The sequence below is a fragment of the Orcinus orca genome, chromosome 13, assembly GCF_937001465.1.
Source record: "Orcinus orca chromosome 13, mOrcOrc1.1, whole genome shotgun sequence".
NCBI lineage: Eukaryota > Metazoa > Chordata > Mammalia > Artiodactyla > Delphinidae > Orcinus > Orcinus orca.
Genome location: NC_064571.1, coordinates 78,067,758 through 78,087,588, shown reverse-complemented (window position 1 = coordinate 78,087,588; position 19,831 = coordinate 78,067,758). Strand labels below are relative to the sequence as shown.

General features: G+C 40.5%; 1 long non-coding RNA gene across 1 annotated transcript in view; it reads left to right on the top strand.

Moving 5' to 3' along the window:
- Positions 1-11,025, top strand: part of LOC125960781 (uncharacterized) — a 36,285-nt gene extending 25,260 nt beyond the window's left edge. Inside the window, exon 3 of the long non-coding RNA XR_007470797.1 lies at positions 10,421-11,025. This is a non-coding gene — a long non-coding RNA (uncharacterized LOC125960781). The remainder of the gene's footprint in view (positions 1-10,420) is intronic.
- The last annotated feature ends 8,806 nt before the right edge of the window (positions 11,026-19,831 follow it).

Sequence of the window (19,831 nt, the reverse complement as noted above, 5' to 3'; positions counted from 1 at the left end):
AATGTCTAAACAGTGTTCAAATGTTTAATATGTAGCAATATCAGTATTACTGCTTCCTTCTTTTTAAATCTCTTTAACGTTAGTAAGTTACTTATTGTATCAATCCCATTTGTGGCTGTACACTTTCTGGTACTGCCAAAATGAATGGCAAACTCATTTGTGGACCCGAGCATTTATTATTGTCTATCCTGACAGAGTTTGGAGAACTTTCTGAAAATCTGGAGACTTTTTAACAGCTGAGATCTTGTTCTAGACACAGAGTTTAGACTTGAGTTTAGCTTTAGTGTTTGGTGTTTCTTTCACAAGAGGAAGGCCATTTCCATTTATTAAGTCAAAGCACTTAATGTGGCTAAACATAGTGTGGCAGAATGATACTTGCACTGTTTTTCCTGGTGCTTGCCCCATCTTTAAACGTTCTTAAACACAATCTGTCCCTCTTGTATACACACAGAGAAGAATATGTAAAATCCAGTCCCTGACTCTGGTTTATAATGTCCAATAATGCTCTTCACTTATGGTTCTGATTTTAGGTAAGAGACATGTGTCATGCCAGCCTGATTTTGTCAAACCATCATGGACTGAGACAGATTTCTGGCCTCTCTTCATGGGAGTTGATGACTTAGTTTGAATATCAGAAGTTTTTGACAGCTTTAATCAAAGTTCTCCAAAGGATCTTCTAGATAGTTAAATACATATGCTCCAGGTTAGACTGCTTGGGTTTGAATCCTTCACCCACCCCCCATGTCTCACTGTGATCCCAGACAAGTTGTTTAATTGTCCTAAATCTCAATTTCCTCATTTAGAAAATGGAAATAACGATGGTATCACCATCAGATGGTAGTTGTGATGGTTGAAATAAAAGTATTTAAGACAGTGATTGGCATTCATAAGTGATTAACAAACATTAGTTATTACTTTTACTGATAATTTTGCTACAGCTATACTACAAAGTTAAAATTGAAAAAAAATCTTTAACTGATTTAATCTACACTGCAATCTAGTTGTAGGAACAGAAGTTTAGAAATATTTCTTATTCATGTCCATGTATAACCAATCAAATGTCAGTGTGGTGATTCTTCCTATTTCCTAAACTCTGTAGTCTTAGTGGCACAGACAGAACAGGGAGGGCAGGCTGAGAAGGGGCAGGCATTAGAATAGCAGTTAGGAACAAAAGCTGTGAGTCTCAGCTTGTGTTCTGCAAAACACAGGAGGAGGATTTCGTAGAGAGGAGGGACTGGAAAAGTCTCTGGTTTTTGACCAGTCCTCTAGCCTATACCTAAGATCTGCTTTTGCTTCTGCTCCCTTCCATGTCTCTTCTGTGTAACTCTGCATCCATGTATTCAATAAGTTCCTTGATTATTGTTCTTTTCCCATAGCATACCACCCAGAATAGAATATGAGCATAATGAGTGTTTCAAATTATTTTATGTATCAATATGTAAATATATTGTTTTGTTCTGAGCGCTAAGGGTGATAAAAAAATTATTTGTTTTTCTTTCAGATTTTCTAATTTGTTTTCCTTTATAATATTCTGATTCTTAGCTCTGTTACTGAGCATGGAAAACTACACATATATGTAGGCAGCTGTATTAGTCAGCATGCTCCAGAGAAATAGAACCAATAGGATATATATATAGATATATACGAGGAGATTTATTATGGGAACTGGCTTATGTGATTGTGGAGACTGAGAAGTCCCACAGTATACTGTCTGCAAGCTGGAGAACCAGGAAAGACAATGGTGTAATTTACTCTGAGTCTGAAGGCCTGAAAACTAGGGGAGCTGATGGTGTAACTCCCAGTCCACTTGGTTTGAGTAATCATAAATTTAATGACTCCAAAATGTTCTAGAGTGTGTACACTACAATTTATGTATCTCCCTACTATTGAATGCTTGGGGGATCTCCAAGTTTTTGCTATTGTAAATAATATTTTCTCGAGTATCTCCTTTCGTTAGCTAAAGTACAAGTTCCTTGGTACAAAATTTTTCTGTCCATAATGATTAGTACATTAAAAAATATAGTTGGGTGATCAGTAGCCTCTCCAAATTGGCATATCCAAATCAGAACTCTTGATTTCAATCCTAAAACCTGCTTTCTGCTCAGTGTTTGTCGCCTCAATAAATGATACCTCATTCACTCAAATTCTACCTCTGCTAATCAATGTATTTGGACCACTTACTCCATTCAAATTTCAGTTTTGTTGCCCTCAAAATCGGAATAGTAACATCTACCTGTCAGGAAGGATGTAAGGATTATAGGTAATATAGTAACGTGCATAGCAATAATAGATATGTTCATTATCATTTTGTCTTAGTGAATTATGAGCAAAGAATTTTGCAAAAAGCATTGCTTTGATGTTATCATCGATGCCTTACCAAGTAGACATGCTATTATGGCATAACTAGACTGTCAGATTGAAAATGAGAATATGTGGTCTAATGATATTTCCAATCAAGACTATTTTGGAAAATTTAATACAGTTAACAATGGACACCATCCATGTCGTAGAATGGATAGTTTGGGGCATGTTGGGCCTAATATTAGTCAACACAGCTTCACCTTTCCTGAGACAACAGAATGGGTTGTGGAAAAGGAGAAAGAGTCGGGATTTCCTTTTGTCCCCATCTGTCACTTGAATTGGCTTGCTGTGTTCGTTTTCTACCTCTTTGTAACAGGTCACCATTCATTTAGCAGTTTAAAACAAGTGTATTTATTATACCATAGTTCCTCAGGCTAGAAGTCTAGGTGGGCTTAACTGAGTTCTCTGCTCAGGATCTCCTAAGGCTGAAACCAAGGTGTAAATCAGGATGGGCTCTTACTTGGAAGCTCTGGGGAGGAATCTGCTTCCAAGTCCATTCGTGCTGTTGGCACAATCTGGTTTCTTGTGACTATAGGACTGAGGTCCAACTTCCTGGATGTTGGCCAAGGTTTACTCTCAGCTCCTAGAGGCCATTCTCAGATTCTTGCCCCAGGACCTCCCTCTCATTAATGGAGAACCTCCCTTGTGTTGAATTCCTCTCCTGCTTTGAATCTCTGCCTTTCTCTTTTGTTAACAGACAGAGGCAATGCTTTGTTCTGGAAGAAATCACATGATTAGGTTATGTCCACTTAGAAAAATCTCCTTTTAAATTAACCTGGAGTCAGCTGATGAGTAAGCTAAATTGTAGCTACAGAATCCCTTTTGCCATGTACAAAACCTACTCATGGGGGTGATGTCCCACAATATTCACAAGGGAGGGAATCATTTAAGGGTAAGAGTCTTTTGTGGGGACATGATCTTAGAATTTTGCCTACCACACTCATTTAACTGACTTTACCTTAGTGAGCTTTCAAAACACAGAGCTAAGTGAGTAAAACCCAGGCTTGGAAATGATTGACCACCGCCATCTACCTCAAGGAATACAGGCTAACTGGGGTTTCTTTGGGCACTTGATTTAAATACATTTCCTATTTTTTGAGAGTATCGGCTGGGAAAGTTAATAGATGGAGAGGTGTCTGAGCTTATTCTTAAGTCTGTTAGATTCATGTGTTTGGATATTTTTGGAGGAGTGGTGGACATATGCCTGTAGCCCTCTGAGAGTCTGTGACTGTTGAGGCAGGTGTGGAACAGACCTGGGAGCACCTTGACCCCTGCAAAGAGTGTTTATGTACTCACAGTGTTTCTTTTGGAATAGTACTGAAAATAAATGTGGGGATAAAGTGATTTATCCTTCTTAGCTCCTTTCTGTAGAAATGGCATCTCTCATGATTGGCCTTCAAAATATATCAGGTATCAGTGTTGGCTTTTGAGTCAAATAAGCCTGCATTTAAAAGCCAACCCTGCTACTAACACGTAGTTAATCTTGGTAAGTCCCTTAACATCTCTGCACCTTGTTTTTCATCTCTATAAGGTGGGTGTTATGATACATAGTTTGAGTCTTTTAGGGAGGAATATATATGTAATGCTTGTAATGTGCTTGGCCCAGAGTTCCTGGTTCTGTGGCTGATGGGGTCATACACAGTATTTTGCAGCCACTCTCATCAGGAAGTAGAAATTTCCCACCCCTTGAATCCAGGCCTGCCTGTGACTTGCTTTATTTAATGTGGTGCTGGGAAGTAACATTGTGTGAGTTCTAGAGCCTAGGCCCTCAAAGGCTTGCAGTGACTGCCTTTTCCCTTTTGAAATGCATAGGGATGGTTTGAAATCTTTTTGAATGAAAAAGTATGGGCCATGAGAGCTCATGCTTTTAATCATAGGACACTTTTCATATTTCTGACTATTTACTACTTTTTAACTACCAAACTGAGTGAGGCAACTTGTCCAAAGTCACAAAATTGGCAGTTGGTAGAATCAAGTTTCTAACTCAGTCCTACGTGCCTCTAAAGCTTACGATTGTTTGTTTGTTTAATCACACTTCCTCTTCAGGGAGCTTCTCCAGTGGCCCATTCTTCTATCCCCAGCTTAACAGTATGTCAGTCTGAAACCCTATGCAGTTAATTGAATAGTCTAAGTAATTAGATCAGACAAGTCTTCATAGTTTCTAAATATGAGCCCTATCCAACGAGACTGTGTCTCTATAAGTCTCAGAGCCCGATTAAGGAGTAGCTTCTCATATCAATCCTGTTTATGGTGTGTATGCACAGTTCTCTTGCCAAAAGCTGGTAAGTGGAAATTCCTTGTCCAAAATATTGACTGGAGGCCAATGTGCATATACCAGGCCCTGCCCAGATGGCAGTTATGTCAGCGTTCTGCTTACATAGGTCGAGGCTGCAAAGTACCAGTTCTGGGAAGGTTTTCCAGAGAGGAGAGTATGCCATTCAGAATTCACCAGTGAAGAATAAGTTGCTTTTGAAGTTCACGTTTCTTGAGTCTGTGCATCTTGATTATCCACATGACTCAGGAGACACCAGGGATTTAGGGAGCCAGAGAACTCTGTCTGTGGCACAATGTGATGGGATGTGATTGATGGATTGGGAAAGAGTAAAAAAATGTAAAACACTTGTACTTTAGAAAATATTTTTAAAAAGTTATCCTGAGGGGAGTCGTAAAGTTAAAGATGCTCTTTAAACTATAAGTCCTTCAAAAATAAAACTGTTACTTAGTTGCTGTGTAGGTTAGCGTTCTAAGCTTCAATCTTCTCATCTGTAAAATAGGAATTAAATGTTTATATACGTCTCACAATTTTGTTTTAAAACTTGAATGAAATCATGCAAGTAAAGCACGTAGCATAGTTCACAGTAAGTTCTTAATAACACATACCTCCAAGACAACTCCCGTTTAAAAAAAAGTCTGCATGTTTGAACAGGGAAAAAAGGTCAATTGGAAGATCGCCAAAGGGCTTAAAAATCAGGCAGGCCAAGTAGAAATTGGTGACCACTTTCTCATAAAGGCAAGGGAACTTGGTGCCAGTGTGAAATCGGAATCTTGATCTTTTTAAGAAAATCATGAGGAGTTTTTTCCACTTCTTATTTGGCTTAGCCAAAATGGTCCATGTTCACCTTTTTTTCTCCATCCTGCCTTCAACACTTACTTTCGTAAGTAAAGTTAACAAATGATCCCATTTCTCCCATTAGTAACAGCCATTAGCAGGAATGTTCGACACTCACCAGCATTAACCAAACCCTAATTAGCCAAACACGGCCTGCCACCCCTTACAATGCACACCTTTCTTTCCCCACGCCTGCTATGGCTCACCTAAAAGAAACATTTGTAGAGCTCCCCTCCTTAGCCCACTCTCCCTCACATCATTAATCAGCTTGCTATGCCTCATCCAGAGAAAAAGAAATTATTCAGTTTCCTGTTGCAGGCCGGCCAGATGAGCAAGTGCTAAGTAGGACTTCAGTATGTACCCTCATGTTCATGGCATATAAGTGGCTGCACCTGGAGTTACGGTGTGTTAAGGAGGACATGTCCTGGACTTCACAGAGGCTGCCTTTAAGCTGTCTAGTTCTGTATGATGCTGTGATGCTTCCGCTTTCCAGAGCCAAGCCTGAATAGAACAAAGCAGGGAAATACCTCCTAGCCTGGGACCCGGTGGCAGTTATCAGCTTGCTCGGAGGACCCAGGATCTGAGAGGGGCTGTGAGGACTCGGGGGCTTTCTCTATTAGGTTGTTTTAAAAAAAAAAAACAAAAAAACCAAAATACAAAAAAGAAAGAGAAGGTTGAGGCATCTACCTATATTCGTGCTCATTATGCTGCCCCTGCATTGTCACTAAGTTATTTCTTGTGTGGAGGTGGCAGTGATAGGAGCTTCACTTCCATGCATCAGGAGCTCTCAGGCAGCTCTCTTTGGACAGACAGTATATTGTGGAGAAAAGCAACATGGTCTGCAGGCTTGGCTTTGAGCATCAGTGCTGCCACTTCCTATGGGTCTCTGCAAGTTGCTTAACCTCACAGCCTGTTTCCTCATTTGTAAGATAGGAATGATAATAATACTGACCTCATAGAGAGAAAGGAAACAAGAAATGTGAAGGATGAAGCACAATGCCTGGCACAGAACAGGCACTCAGTAACCATCCTTATCCCAGGTCCCCTGCCTCCTGATTCACCTGCAAAAACAAATTTCAGGGACTCTGGGGAGGATTTTATCTGGACCCTGTGACCCCCTAAGGAGGGCCTTGCCCTGAACTTCAGTGCCCCATGAACAGGAGACGAGGAGCCTTTTCTCTTTGTTTTCCTTTGGCCTGTTTTTTATTTGGGGTCTGTGTGATTTCCTGGCAACAGCCCCGTTGGTGGTGAGAAAATATGTGTGTTTGCTATTTGAGGAACAAGCAGCTTGTTTCTAGAGGTTCCTCCCCCCACAATATTGTTGTAAAATGTAGTTCAGCAATGAATGTCCCTCAGTGCGGCACAGCTCAGACTCCAAGTCTAGTCCAGCTTGGATTCTGTATTTCTGGGGATGCATATGGGCCAAATTGGCTTTCATGACATTTTTCAGTCTTTTGAAGTTTGACTTCAAGATTGATAGCCTTTTCTGGTTAGACTCTCTGGCAGCCCACTTTCTCCTCCCCAGTAAAATAACAAAGCTTGCTTCCACTCCTATGTTCCCATTTCTGTGGATGGCACTTCTATCCTCCCGGTAGCTCAGGTAAAATCTTGGATTTATCCTAGACCCTGCATCTTCCTCCTTGTCACATCCTGTTACTCATTAGCATCTTTTGGCTTGACCTCCTTAGTATCCTTCAAAACCGGCCATGTCCTCCCGTCACATGTCCATTGTTGTACGGCGGTCCCTTCCACAGCACCCTCTGCAGCGTCTATCCTAAGCACTAAGCACACTGATTTACATTTTCTTGTTCTCGTATTTTTCCTTTCCATTAGTCTGTGGAAACCTTGGGGGACAGGGCCTATGAACTAATCATCTCTGCATCTCCAGTGCCTCATACAGTAGTTGAAATAAATGTTTCCTGGATTAATTAAAAAAGAATATAAGACATTGTGTCCCCAATTGGAAAGACTTTCTATATCACAGGACAGACTAGGGTTTGAAGAGGTGATTTCTGTGACCTGAAAATGACTCCCAATCCTATCTCCATTAATCCTGGGCTTGAATGAGATTGTACCCATTTGCGTTTTTCCAACTTTCAGCCAAAATGTTCTCAGTAATTAATTAGTCTACTCAATAGCTCAACAGAGACTATTCTAAGAAAACATAGGTATCGGTGCTGCCTGATGACCCACAGACATCTAAAACTTGACATGTCCAAAATTGGACTTATCCACTCCTTCCAAAATCTTTTCCCTGTTCTATGTTTCTTACTCCTGTGAGCCTTGTTACCTAAGCAGGAACACGAGAGTTATGCAAAACCTCTCCTAGCTCTGCCATCCTGCCATTCATTTGGGCACTGAGTCCTTCAGCATCAACATCATAACATCTCTTGAATCTGTACATCCTCACCATCATTGTCTAGTTCCCACCCTCATCACTTCTGATAGGAACCTTCTGAACTAGGGGTTAATGGAGTGGATGATATTTCAGATACCATCAAGAAAAATGGACTCATTTTACTGATGAGGAAACCAAGGTCTAGAAAGAAGAAAGGACTTAACCTAAGATCATAAAGCCAGTTGATGATGCAACCAAGAATAGAAACCAGGTCTTTGCAGGCTGTCTCTTCTTACCATATCTAGCTGCTTTATTTTATTTTATTTTCTCTTAGTCTATCTTTCTCATTTGCTTCAGTTCAACAACAAAACACTTATTGAGAATCAGCTTTGTAACAAGCATTATACCAGTCATTGGAGGTCCAAAGGCAGGAGAACAGAATCTGGGGTCAGTAAAACTCTTGTCTCTCTCTCTCTCTCTGTCTCTCTGTTTTTCTCAACAATGGATGGCCTCCTCCTTGAGTGCAGACAGAGGTCAAAATGTACATGAACATGGCCCTTCGGGTTTTGTTCTCTCTTTACTGTGCGTATGTTCTGAGGCTCGGTGTCACATTATGCAGTGCCCACTGATAAATAGTAGGCAGAGAATGGACAAGAATGATTTTGAAGAGGGAGAAAATGTCCAGATGTTAGTAGCTCATAATGTTTTAATTTTCCCCAACGCCATCACCAAAGGTTTGTCTTTGGTTTATTTGTGTTATCACAACAGTGATGATGGAGTTAAATTCAGCCTTTGAAAAGAGGATTTTTGCTTGTTTCATTTATATTCTACTGTTCTTTCATTAAACATTTCTAAATATCCACGGGGCCCAATTCTTACAAAAATAAATCAGATAAACCTAGGGTTCTTGCCAAGTCAAATATCTACAGTTTCTGGCAATTATGTAATTTCCAATTCTGCTGCAGTAACTATTGCTGATAAGTCAATCGTCATAAAGAGAAATGTTCCAGACCAATCTTTATTAGTGTGTCCTTCACTGATATATGCAAAGTCTTATTTTAAAAGCAGAGTTCTAACTTTTTTTTCTGTCCCTAGTGAATAGTTTCTCATCATAACAATTTATATCTGGATAATGTCATTGTAAAATATAAAAATGGTAAATTAAAGCCCATGAAATTAGGTTCTGCTGTTATTAATAAAAACTGCTCTGGTTTTCACCATTTTGTTATGATGGCACTGTCTTATAATGCAACTTTGCAGTAATGTGTTTCTGGCGTTGCAAGATGATTTGGCCCAGACAAAAGCAATATTTAGAAAGTTACTCTGTGGGACTGCGCTGGGAAGAAAGAACTTGAGAATCATGTGCTAATTTAAATACCTCCTTAAAGTTGAGGTTAAACACATTATTGATTAGGAAAGCCTTTTAGAGAGAGAGAAAAACTGTGCTATTCTGTAAGTGGTCTAAAATAAACAAACTGAAAATACCAGCATGCTATTTTTTTTTTCCAGGGTTACATATCTGTTTGGTGCAGATATACATTGTTTAAAACACATATATTGGGGCTTCCCTGGTGACGCAGTGGTTGAGAGTCTGCCTGCTGAGGCAGGGGACGCGGGTTCGTGCCCCGGTCCGGGAGGATCCTGCGTGCCGTGGAGCGGCTGGGCCCGTGAGCCATGGCCACTGGGCCTGCGCGTCTGGAGGCTGTGCTCCGCGACAGGGTGGGGGCCGCAGCAGTGAGAGGCCTGTGTACCGCAAAAACAAGCAAACAAACAAAAAAACACATATATTAAAATAAAAGCATTATTTTCAAATCATGATTTCTGCCTGTGCTTTGAGAGGAATCCTCTAGAGACATTCTCCTCTGTAGCTACAACTCACATGCTATGAACTTACTTTTGTCGGGGTCATTACAATTTGTAGAATTTTAAAAAATTCTTATTGGAGTATAGTTGATTTACCATGTTGTGTTAGTTTCAGGTGTACAGCAAAGTGTATCAGTTATACATATACACATATCCACTCTTTTTAAGATTCTTTTCCCATATAGGCCATTACAGAGTATTGAATAGAGTTCCCTGTGCTATATGGTAGGTCCTTATTAGTTATCTATTTTATATATAGTAGTGTGTATATGTCAATCCCAATCTTCCAATTTATCCCTCCCCCACACTTAACCCCAGTAACCAGAAGTTTATTTTCTACATCTGTACCTCTATTTCTGTTTTGTAGGTAAGTTCTTTTGTACCGTCTTTTATTTCTGTGAGGGGAAAGTAGCCTGACAGAGTCATCTTAGTTTAGATGCTGTCCTCTCATAAGACAGAGTGGTAGCCAAGATGAATTAAAAATCCTTTCCCACTTCGCACTCCCATGGATTCAGTGAGGAAGGAGCACACTGTTGGATGCCCATGTCAATGGAGGGCCCAGACTTTTAGGTTCTCTAACAGCAGACTTGCTTTGTAAACAGTTATCAGAAGTATTTTGTTGATGAAGACAGTGCATTTCAATTTTTGGAATATTTTCAGATGCCTTTCATTACCAGTATCAGTTAAAAAAAAGATTGGAAAAATGGGAATGGAACTTATTCCTAATGACTAGGAGTCATTTCTTTCAGGTCTCTGCTGCTTTGTGTATGCTACAGGACTGGCTGAATGGAAACTTCCAGCCACAGGACATGTGGAGACAATCAGCCTAGATAGGTAAGAAAAATTCAATTGAGAAGCTAGACTGGGTGAAGAGGACTAGAAGCAGGGTTCCACAGGCTCTTAAGGCAAGTGATATATAACTAAAGTATTTAGTGTTGCAAAGGGTGGGGCTAAAAGAAAATATGCTAACCGCACACCAGGAAAGCATTGGCTTTTCAGCAAAATGCAAACAAAAAATAAATACTGGAATAGTTTTGAAAGCAAATGATATTTAAGTTGCCAAAATTAGAATACAGAAGTCATCATTTCTGTTTCTCGGTTTGTATCCAGTCAGCGTTGAGCTAATGGTATAGATTTCAAACTGTTGGACAGTGGTGCTTATCCTCACTTTGTGTGTGTAGGACCATGGCAGGTGAATGGGACAGTTGCAGGGTGAGTAAATGTATGATTGCAGGGTGATAAATGTATAATTCATCAGCTTGAGTCTTAGGGCCATTTTTGTGATTGAACAACAGGCGTTAACCCTGATGCTATCTACTTTTCACTTTCTCTACTAGGTTATAAAACCTCTTTGCTGGGATGGGCGTGTCTTGATGAATTGCAGGGGGAGGGGAGGTTATTCAGGGAGGAACCTGGACCTGCCCTTGCGAGTCCCCTTTGGCATGGTGAGTCATCTGGTTAAAAGGTCAGACAGTGAACATGTCCTCTTTTGAGGGCCTCTGCTGGATTCCTTCTTATTCCCACTGATCTGGTTTTCAGACTTCAGTATTGTTGCTGATCTTCCTTTTAAACAACTGCACCGAAGAGTGAGGCTTGAGCTCAGTACTTAATGAAGGATCCAGAGAGCCATCTGGCTACCAAAATCTTCTGAAGCATGAGGTCTCACCTAAATGTGAGCCAGGGTTTTGTTTTCTTTTTTCAAAAATTTTATTTATTTATTTATTTTTGGCTGCGTTGGGTCTTCGTTGCCACGCGCCGGCTTTCTCTAGTTGCGGCGAGCGGGAGCTACTCTTCGTTGCGATGCGCGGGCTTCTCATTGCGGTGGCTTCTAGTTGTAGAGCAGGGGCTCTAGGCTCGCGGGCTTCAGTAGTTGTGGCATGCAGGCTCAGTAGTTGTGGCTCGTGGGGTCTACAGTGCAGGCTCAGTAGTTGTGACGCACGGGCTTAGCTGCTCCGCGGCATGTGGGATCCTCCTGGACCAGGGCTCGAGCCCGAGTCCCCTGCATTGGCAGGCAGATTCTTAACCACTGCGACACTAGGGAAACCCTGAACCAGGGAGTTTGAATCCTGCATCTTTTGGTCTATATCTTTATTGTTCATACAACAATGGAATAATAGCCATTGGATAATAGCCGCAGGATAATAAGACACCAGTTGTCCTTCTTGTCCTTGCCCAACCTTCATCTTTCTGTGATCACAATGTGAGATAAGCATCTTTGGGATAAGAAGAAAGAAATCAGACAACTTCTTCCTCGTTTCTTCCCGTGGTAACAGGTATTCCAGTGGCGATCCCTGGCTTCCTGCTTTCGGGGCATCAGAGAGGACCCACCGCTGGTGCAGCCCCACCGTCCCTCCCGCAGCTGTCGTGCCCTTCAGCCATGTGGCTGGGTGGCTCTGAGAGTCAGGGAAGGATTGCTGGGCTCCCACATATTTCACTTAGAATTCGTTTGGAAACGAGGGCACTTGGATTCCCTGCTGCTCTTGTTTTTTCTGGGACGGTTCAACAGGGATGGGGGGAGAGAGAGGTGTGCAAAGGCAATTATCGAGTGGCATACACAGCAAGATTCACAAGCTTGGAATCTCTTCAAGTGTCCTCCTTGGGAGTGTTTCCCTCTGAATTAGAAAGCTCTAGTTTTAGCTTGATGAATTGTTCTCCAGTTAATTCAGTTGTTTAGCCACTGCTGGAGCTAGAGTAATGAATATTCAGAGCAGAGAATGTGGCTTTCTGAAATGATATCATAAATAGGGTTGCCAGATGGAGCAAATAAAAATTCAGGGTGGCCAATTAAATTGGTATTTCAGATAAACAGTTAATGATTTCTTAGTATAAGTACGTTCCAAATATTGCATGGACCCTTTCAAATATTGCAAAAACATACTTAGTATAAAAAAATTGTTTATCATAAATTCAAATTTGATTGAACATACGTTATTTTATCTGGCAGCCCTAGTCATGAATAATTAAAAGATGATATTGCTCTTATTCACAGAAGCTAATTTATTTGATCATGGGTTAGTTTCACTAAAATCAATAGGTATATTAGATACTTGTCCCCATATTTTAGGTAAATTACAGCAATAGGATAAAATATGTATTTTCTATTTTATATTGTGGAAATAATGGGGATATCCACACAGATAGGAATTTTCATTTGTTCCCTATATGGTAATATGCTATGCAGGTTTAAGTTTGTTTTTGTTTAACTCATGAGAAGAGTGATACCTAAATATAAAATTCTTTTTTTATGAAATTAGTATACATAGTAAATCTTGGATTGGATATGCTGGGAAGATTGAAACAAATAATCTTATCCTGATTTTATTAATAATATATGCTTCTTGTAGAACATTTAGAAAATACATAATAAGAAAAAAATATACCTGTAATGTTTCTTATCTATTTTAGATTTTTGTGGAAATACTTAGAAAAAACATTTTGGGATTTTGTTGTAATAAAATTTTGCTGCCTTTTTAAAATTCCCAGTTATAACACGAATACCTTTTGATTTCATTAAAAACATTTAGAAAACATTTAGTAGAGACATACTATTCTTTTTCCTTATTGCCTTGATTTCTTTTCCTGCTCTACTGTTAAAATGAGGATATTGATACATAACTACTTATTTGTATCACTGAGTATTTTCTTTGGACGTATTTCTGGAAATGCCTTTACTGTATCTTTAGATCAAAACATTTTAAAGACTTGAGCTATTTGTTGCCAGTGCTGTTAGATGGAAACCCACACACTCCCTGAGCTTTATGTTTCAGTGTTCTGGCCAGAGGGACATCTCCTGGAGTTTTTTGCCCTCCTACCTCTACGTACTCCTTTCCACAGGGATAGGTATGACTTATCTAATGGGTGAGTTTCGAAGTGAGCGGTTTGGTTCAGCTTCTCCTAGATTCACTTTCTTTCAGATGTGGCTGCTGCATAGAGGGTACCTCTGGGTCTTCTCTTCACCATGAGGTCAGATTACCAGGGAACTCTGGCCAGCCGGGCATGTCTCCAGCCGTCCACTCTGCTTTTGGGTAAACTGAAGTTTGGAGGAACTATTAGAAAGTTCCCTGTGAGTTTTCATTTAATTCATATCCTCTTATGTAGTTATTTTAAGTAATACATCTGATGTTTGGTCTCTCTGATAGCCATGTCTAATTCTCAACTAGTCCCAAACTCAAACTGGGGACAAAAGTATTACTATCACAAATTAAAACTCCAGATATAAGCTCATTGGCCAGAAACAATTGAGCCATAGTTAGAGGGACTGGAACTTAGAGCTGAAAATAACATGAGGAGAATGAGGTTTTGAGTTCCACTAGCACTGGCGTAAGGCGTTACACCTTTCTTTGCATATAGGTCTTGCAGTTTTGGGCCTTTAAGCTTGGCAGCTGGCATGGGACATGTTGTAGCTGTGTGGCTGGGATTATTAGTTGGTATGGGACATACAGACTCTGGTAAACATGAATTGTGTGGTCCTCAGTGTGTCACCTTGATCTGATTACAGGGACATGGTTTTGGGTGAGATGGGAATTAGGTTGCTGGGAAAAGGAACCTCTTAGTTCTATTAAAGATGATCTTAGAATTAGTATACAGACTTTCTAACTATTTGCCAATGAAAGCCTTTTTCTCTCTCTCTACTGTGGAATTTTTTAGCATGGGTAGCAGTCCAGGACTGAATCCTTCAAAGATAGCTAAGTTTCATGAAGAGTAGACAGTAGCAGTGTGTGGGTTCTGTCAGCTCTGTCTCAATCTTGTGGAATTCCAGAGAAAATTTCAATGTCTGAGCTGTGTGAAAGAATTTCATGTTTCACATCTTCCACGGGGCAGCTCTAGTTTTTGGGGGAGTCTGAAGCTTAAGAGAAAAAAACACAAAAATTTTAATATAAAATCAGGTGTGAAAGTAAACATTTATTAAGAACGTGAAACAAAATCACAACAAATTACTGGTGGCTTGGAGATCCAGATGTCTTTTTTTGAAATCTCTTTGCCTATCTGGAATGCTTATCTAGAAATCCTTCCTGGTTGTGGCCTTGCTTTTCCTTTCCTGCCAGAACACTGTGGCTCCCGGAACTTACAGTAGCAGGCCCTGATGTGTGAGCCTTTATTAAACTTCATCAGTCTGTCTCTGCCTTCTTCGGAGCTTGTCCTTCCAGGCCCCATTAGTAATCTGAGAGGACATTCACCTCTTACGAAGGGATGATTACATACTTCAGGGAGATGATTCTCCCCACTTAGAATTCTGAGATTCCTCATGAACAGAAAAATGTGGTCTAACAGGACAAAAGTGCTCATTTCACGGGGTGCTAGGCTGAATTGTGTCCTGTGCTCCATTCATATGTTAAATTCCTAACCTCCAGTACCTCAGCATGTGAGATAGGGCCTTTAAAGAGGTAATTAATGTAAAATGAGGTCATATTGGTGGGCCCTAATTGAGTATGACTCGTGTCCTTATGAGAAGCAGAGATTGGAACATAGACGCAGAGGGAAGACGATGTGAAGACACAGGGAGAAGATGACCATCCAAAAGCCAAGGAGAGAGGCCTCAGAAGGAACCAACACTGCCAACCCTTGATCTTGGGCAATCAGCTTCCAGAACTGTGAGAAAATGAATTTCCAAAGAGGAAATACCTAACCCATCCGGGTATCAGATGTGGGAAAGCAGTGGATTTTCAGGTATAGTAATCATAGATCTTGGGCCAGAAGCCCGGGCCTCCCCACTCCCTTTTAGAGGTGACTGCTAACACACAGGCCTAAACTGTTGATCTTAGTTCTCCCAGCAATGTTTATTTGAACAATTCAACATTTCACTGAGTAGCAGGTGGTTAAGCATGAATTTACAGAGAAGAGATCAGTAGGTGACATAGTTAGAAAACAGGCACCTCCTGTAGTCAGTGGTTACCCTTACTAGGAATGAGATCTGAAAAGGCAGCAGGAGGGATGGTTACAATGCATTTGCAACAGATTGGAATGCAAGTCAAAAAAGTGCAAGACAGAGGACAAGGAGGTGTCACTGGGAGCTGCTCACAGGGAACCGACCCACTTCTTCAGAGAGGACTCCTCAGGACACAGCATTCTGCAGGCTCCTGACACTCAAGATAACCCATTCTTCCCTCGTGCTGTGGTCCTGAAAGCTGTCCGGTGTAGCATGCCATCCAGCTGGAAAACAGGGGCCCCTCCTTCTGCTTCTATCCCACTGTATTAGTTTGCTGGGGCTGCTGTGCTTTCTCATCTTTTTACGTAGTACAGCTGAATATGTAAATACTAAGAAAATATTCACTGAATGCATTCAGGCATTTCTGAATGAAATGTGAGGTTTCTTAGACACCAGAAGGAAGCTTAGTCTAGGGGAAAGGGCACATTGGACATACTGTAGTTGGACAGTCTTGGGTTATGCTCCACCATTTATACCAGTACCTGGGAAGGGCCACTTCTTTTAAACTTTAGTTTCCTCCTTTGTTGAATGAGGCTAGTAGCAGCGTCTGGTAGAAATTACTTAATCGATCCTGATGACAGAAGGATAAAGCACAAGGTTACCATGAAGTACCTTGCCAGGCTGTTCTAGACCAGTACTCTGGTCATGCATCAGAATTGTCTGAGGATGATTTACATTTAGAAGGATCCAGGCCCAGCTCCAAGATCTAACTCAGTAAGCCTAGGTGAGCCCTGATAACCTGCATTTTTATAAATACCCCTCAGTGATGCTACTGTGCAAACAAATTTGGGAGCCACTGCTCTAGACTATCCTTACTGATTTCAGAATCATTCATAAGTAGTGGGCATTACAGATCTCTGGTAGAGACTTCGAGTTTATACCCTTTTTGATTACCACAGAACTCTGTAATCACAGATTGCCTCATGAGGTTTATGTCTTATAAACATGCTTTAGAACTGCTATATGAAATACTTCAAGTTTCAGTAAAATTATAGTTGATCACTTTTCCACACTCAACTGTATCAAACAAAATAAAATGGATTGATTATTAGGAAACAAAAATATAGTTATATTTTAAAAAATAGAAAAAAATCCATAAGTTTTTCACTAACTTCAACCTCAGTTGTAACAATTCTATAACCATTTACATTTCAATAATTCTTTTTGCTAAAATGCGAACCTATTATTTACTTTTTTAGCCTGTATTTCTTGTTTTCTAGTAGATACAACTGTTTATATGACTTGCTGATTCCTTAATTTCAACAAAATTCCTTGCCTTATTTCCATCCCTCTTTTCCTGATACTTCCCTCCAAAACAAAAGGACAGTGGTCCTCTAAGGAATGGCAATTTCTTTTTTGTGGTTGCATCCCTTTTGGTGGATCTCCCCAAAACTGAAAACTGTGCTTCAGTTTGTATTGCTCCGTCATCTTCAATATCCAAGTAAGCATCAGGCCCTTGCAATTATTCCTTCATAGATTTTCTAGCCTGCATCCTTTTTCCTCTTTTTCCACTATCACCCATTTATGCCTCTGCCATCTGCTTTACCTATTTGTTATGGATTGAACTGTGTTCCCCCAAAATTCATCTGTTGAAGCCCTAACTCCCTCCGCCATTACTGTATTTGGAGAAGGAGCCTTTAAAAGGGTAATTAAGATTAGACGAAGTCATAAAGATGGGACCCTAATCCGATAGGACTGGTTTCCTTCTAAGAAGAGGAAGAAACACCAGAGCACGTGCAATCTCTATTTCTCTCTCTCCTCTCATGTGTGTGGAGGAGAGACCATGCGAGGACATAAGAGAGTAGGTAACAATTTGCAAGCTGAGTGAGGCCTCTCCAGAAACCAGCCCTGCTGGCACCTTGATCTTGGACTTCCAGCCTCCAGAAAAGTGAGAAAATATACTTCTATTGTTTAAGTCACCCAGCTTGTGGTATTTTGTTATGGCAGCCCAGGCTGACTGATACACTCGCTGTTTGTCACTTTGTGCTTGGAGGAACCAGCTTCCCTCTTTCCAGACCCTCTTGTACAAGTAGCACAATCAGCACAGATAATTACATTAGTTTTCTATTGCTGCATACCAAAGTACCACGAACTTAGTGGCTTAAAACAACACCCGTTTATTATCTTGGTTTTTATGGCTCAATAGTGTGGGCATAGTTTAGCTGGGTCCCCTGCTCAGAGCCTCACAAGCTGCAGTTAGGGTGCTGGTTGAAACAGCAGTCTCATCTGAGGTTAAGAGTTCTCTTCCAAGCTCATGATTTTTGGCAGAATTCATTTCCTTGCAGGTGTAGAATTCGTGGTGGCCCCTTCAAACTCAGCATGAGAATCTCTGAAATTTCTAGTCTTTTTTAAAGAGCTAATCTGATTAGGTCAGGGCTATCCAGTACAATCTTCCTTTTGATTGATTCAAAGTCAACTGATTAAGGTTCTTAATTATCTGTAAAAATTCTCTTCTCCCATCACATGCAAAGGTTCTGTCCACCATGGTGTGTATACGAGAGGGTGAGAAGCTTAGAGGGCTATTTTAGATTTCTGCCTACCATACATATGATTCCTAGATTCCTGTTTAGTACTAAAGGTTATGCACAATGCTTTGATTTGTAGTTTCTGTTGTACTCAAGCTTGAAAGAATGTACAAATGAAAAGATGGAAATGCACATAATAAGCATGAGTGCAGTAGGAGTGGAGCAGATAGTCCAGTGTCCCAGGAGTTCCGAGGAGCTCCCTGTGGCCTGACAAAGGCTTCTTAGAGAACATAAAATATCAGTTGAGCCTTAAAGATGAGCTGAATTGAAATTGCCAGAAGGAATACTTGTGTTGTCAGTGTATAATAACATTGTTTTTTACCTCATACTGTCTGTTTTTACTTACAGTATTTTCAATGAGTTGAATTAAACGTTGCTAAAGATTCGTTTACCCTAACAATTTTAATTGTTTACCTACTGGGCACCTGGTCTGTATAATGTAGTCTTTTTAACCTGTTACTTGTTTTGGAAAGTTCCATTTGGAGAGTAGGTGGGAAGATAGAGAGATAAGTGTATATAGTTAGCCACTACCCTTTTAGTCTTTCATTCATGGGGCAAACAGGTCATTTCCTCTTTCCAGCTCAAAATGCTTTTATTTGTAAGTTGAGGGTTTAGATGGAATAATTTATAAGGACCTTTTCCTGACTTCCTCCCAGATTTCTTTGACATCTCAGAATAAGCTAGGCCTCCTTATTTTTATACATTTAAAATGTATAAAAGGGCTTCCCTGGTAGCGCAGTGGTTGAGAGTCCGCCTGCCGATGCAGGGGACACGGGTTCATGCCCCGGTCCGGGAAGATCCCACATGCCGCAGAGCGGCTGGGCCCGTGAGCCATGGCCGCTGAGCCTGCGCGTCTGGAGCCTGTGTTCCGCAACGGGAGAGGCCACAACAGTGAGAGTCCCACATACTGCAAAAAAAAAAAAAAAAAAAAAAAAAGTAAAATGTATAAAAATATATTTTATAAAATAAAATAAAGTAGCACCTCTACTTTATTACTTTCATCTCCCTTAAAATTACTTGTCACAAGTTTATCCCCACTAGATTTTAAAGTATCCATGGTCATGGAATATATCTCATTTACCATTGGATTCCAATGCCTGGCACAGTGCTTGATATATAACAGGTGCTTAATAATTATTTATTGATCAAGTGAACAATCATTTCTGATTCTTCCAAATGAATAAGCTCTTATTTCTATATGCTCAGTCACCTATTAGAATATTATAGAAATGTTGGTCTTGTTTTCCTCTGATGGGCTGGGCAGAGCTAATGGTGGCCCTGTCTGTGGCATACACTGGAGCAGGAGGTCTTGGGGCCAAGTGGACTTCTTATGGATGCTTGTTCAAGGTGGCCAGAGGAATCATATAAAGAGAGCAGTGTTGAAAGAAACCAAGGTTGAAGCTAGGAAAGTGGTGGTAAGTGACAGATTCAGCAGGTAAGGTAAGGATGATGAAAATGGGCAGCAAGTTTAGTGGACAGATGTCGGAAGGCAGTATGAAATCAGCTGCAAGAAAAGGACTGAGAGAGTGATTTAGAACTAAAACAGTGAACAAAACCGAAGTGCAGGCTCTCCTGTTTTATGTTGTACCTGGTGTGCCGGTAGGTGAAGGGGTAAGTGTGAGACTGGTAATCTAAGGAATTACACAGGATAAGGGAGTTTTTTATGCCCTAGGTGAATCCTTTCTGTGGACTTATAGGATACCACTATT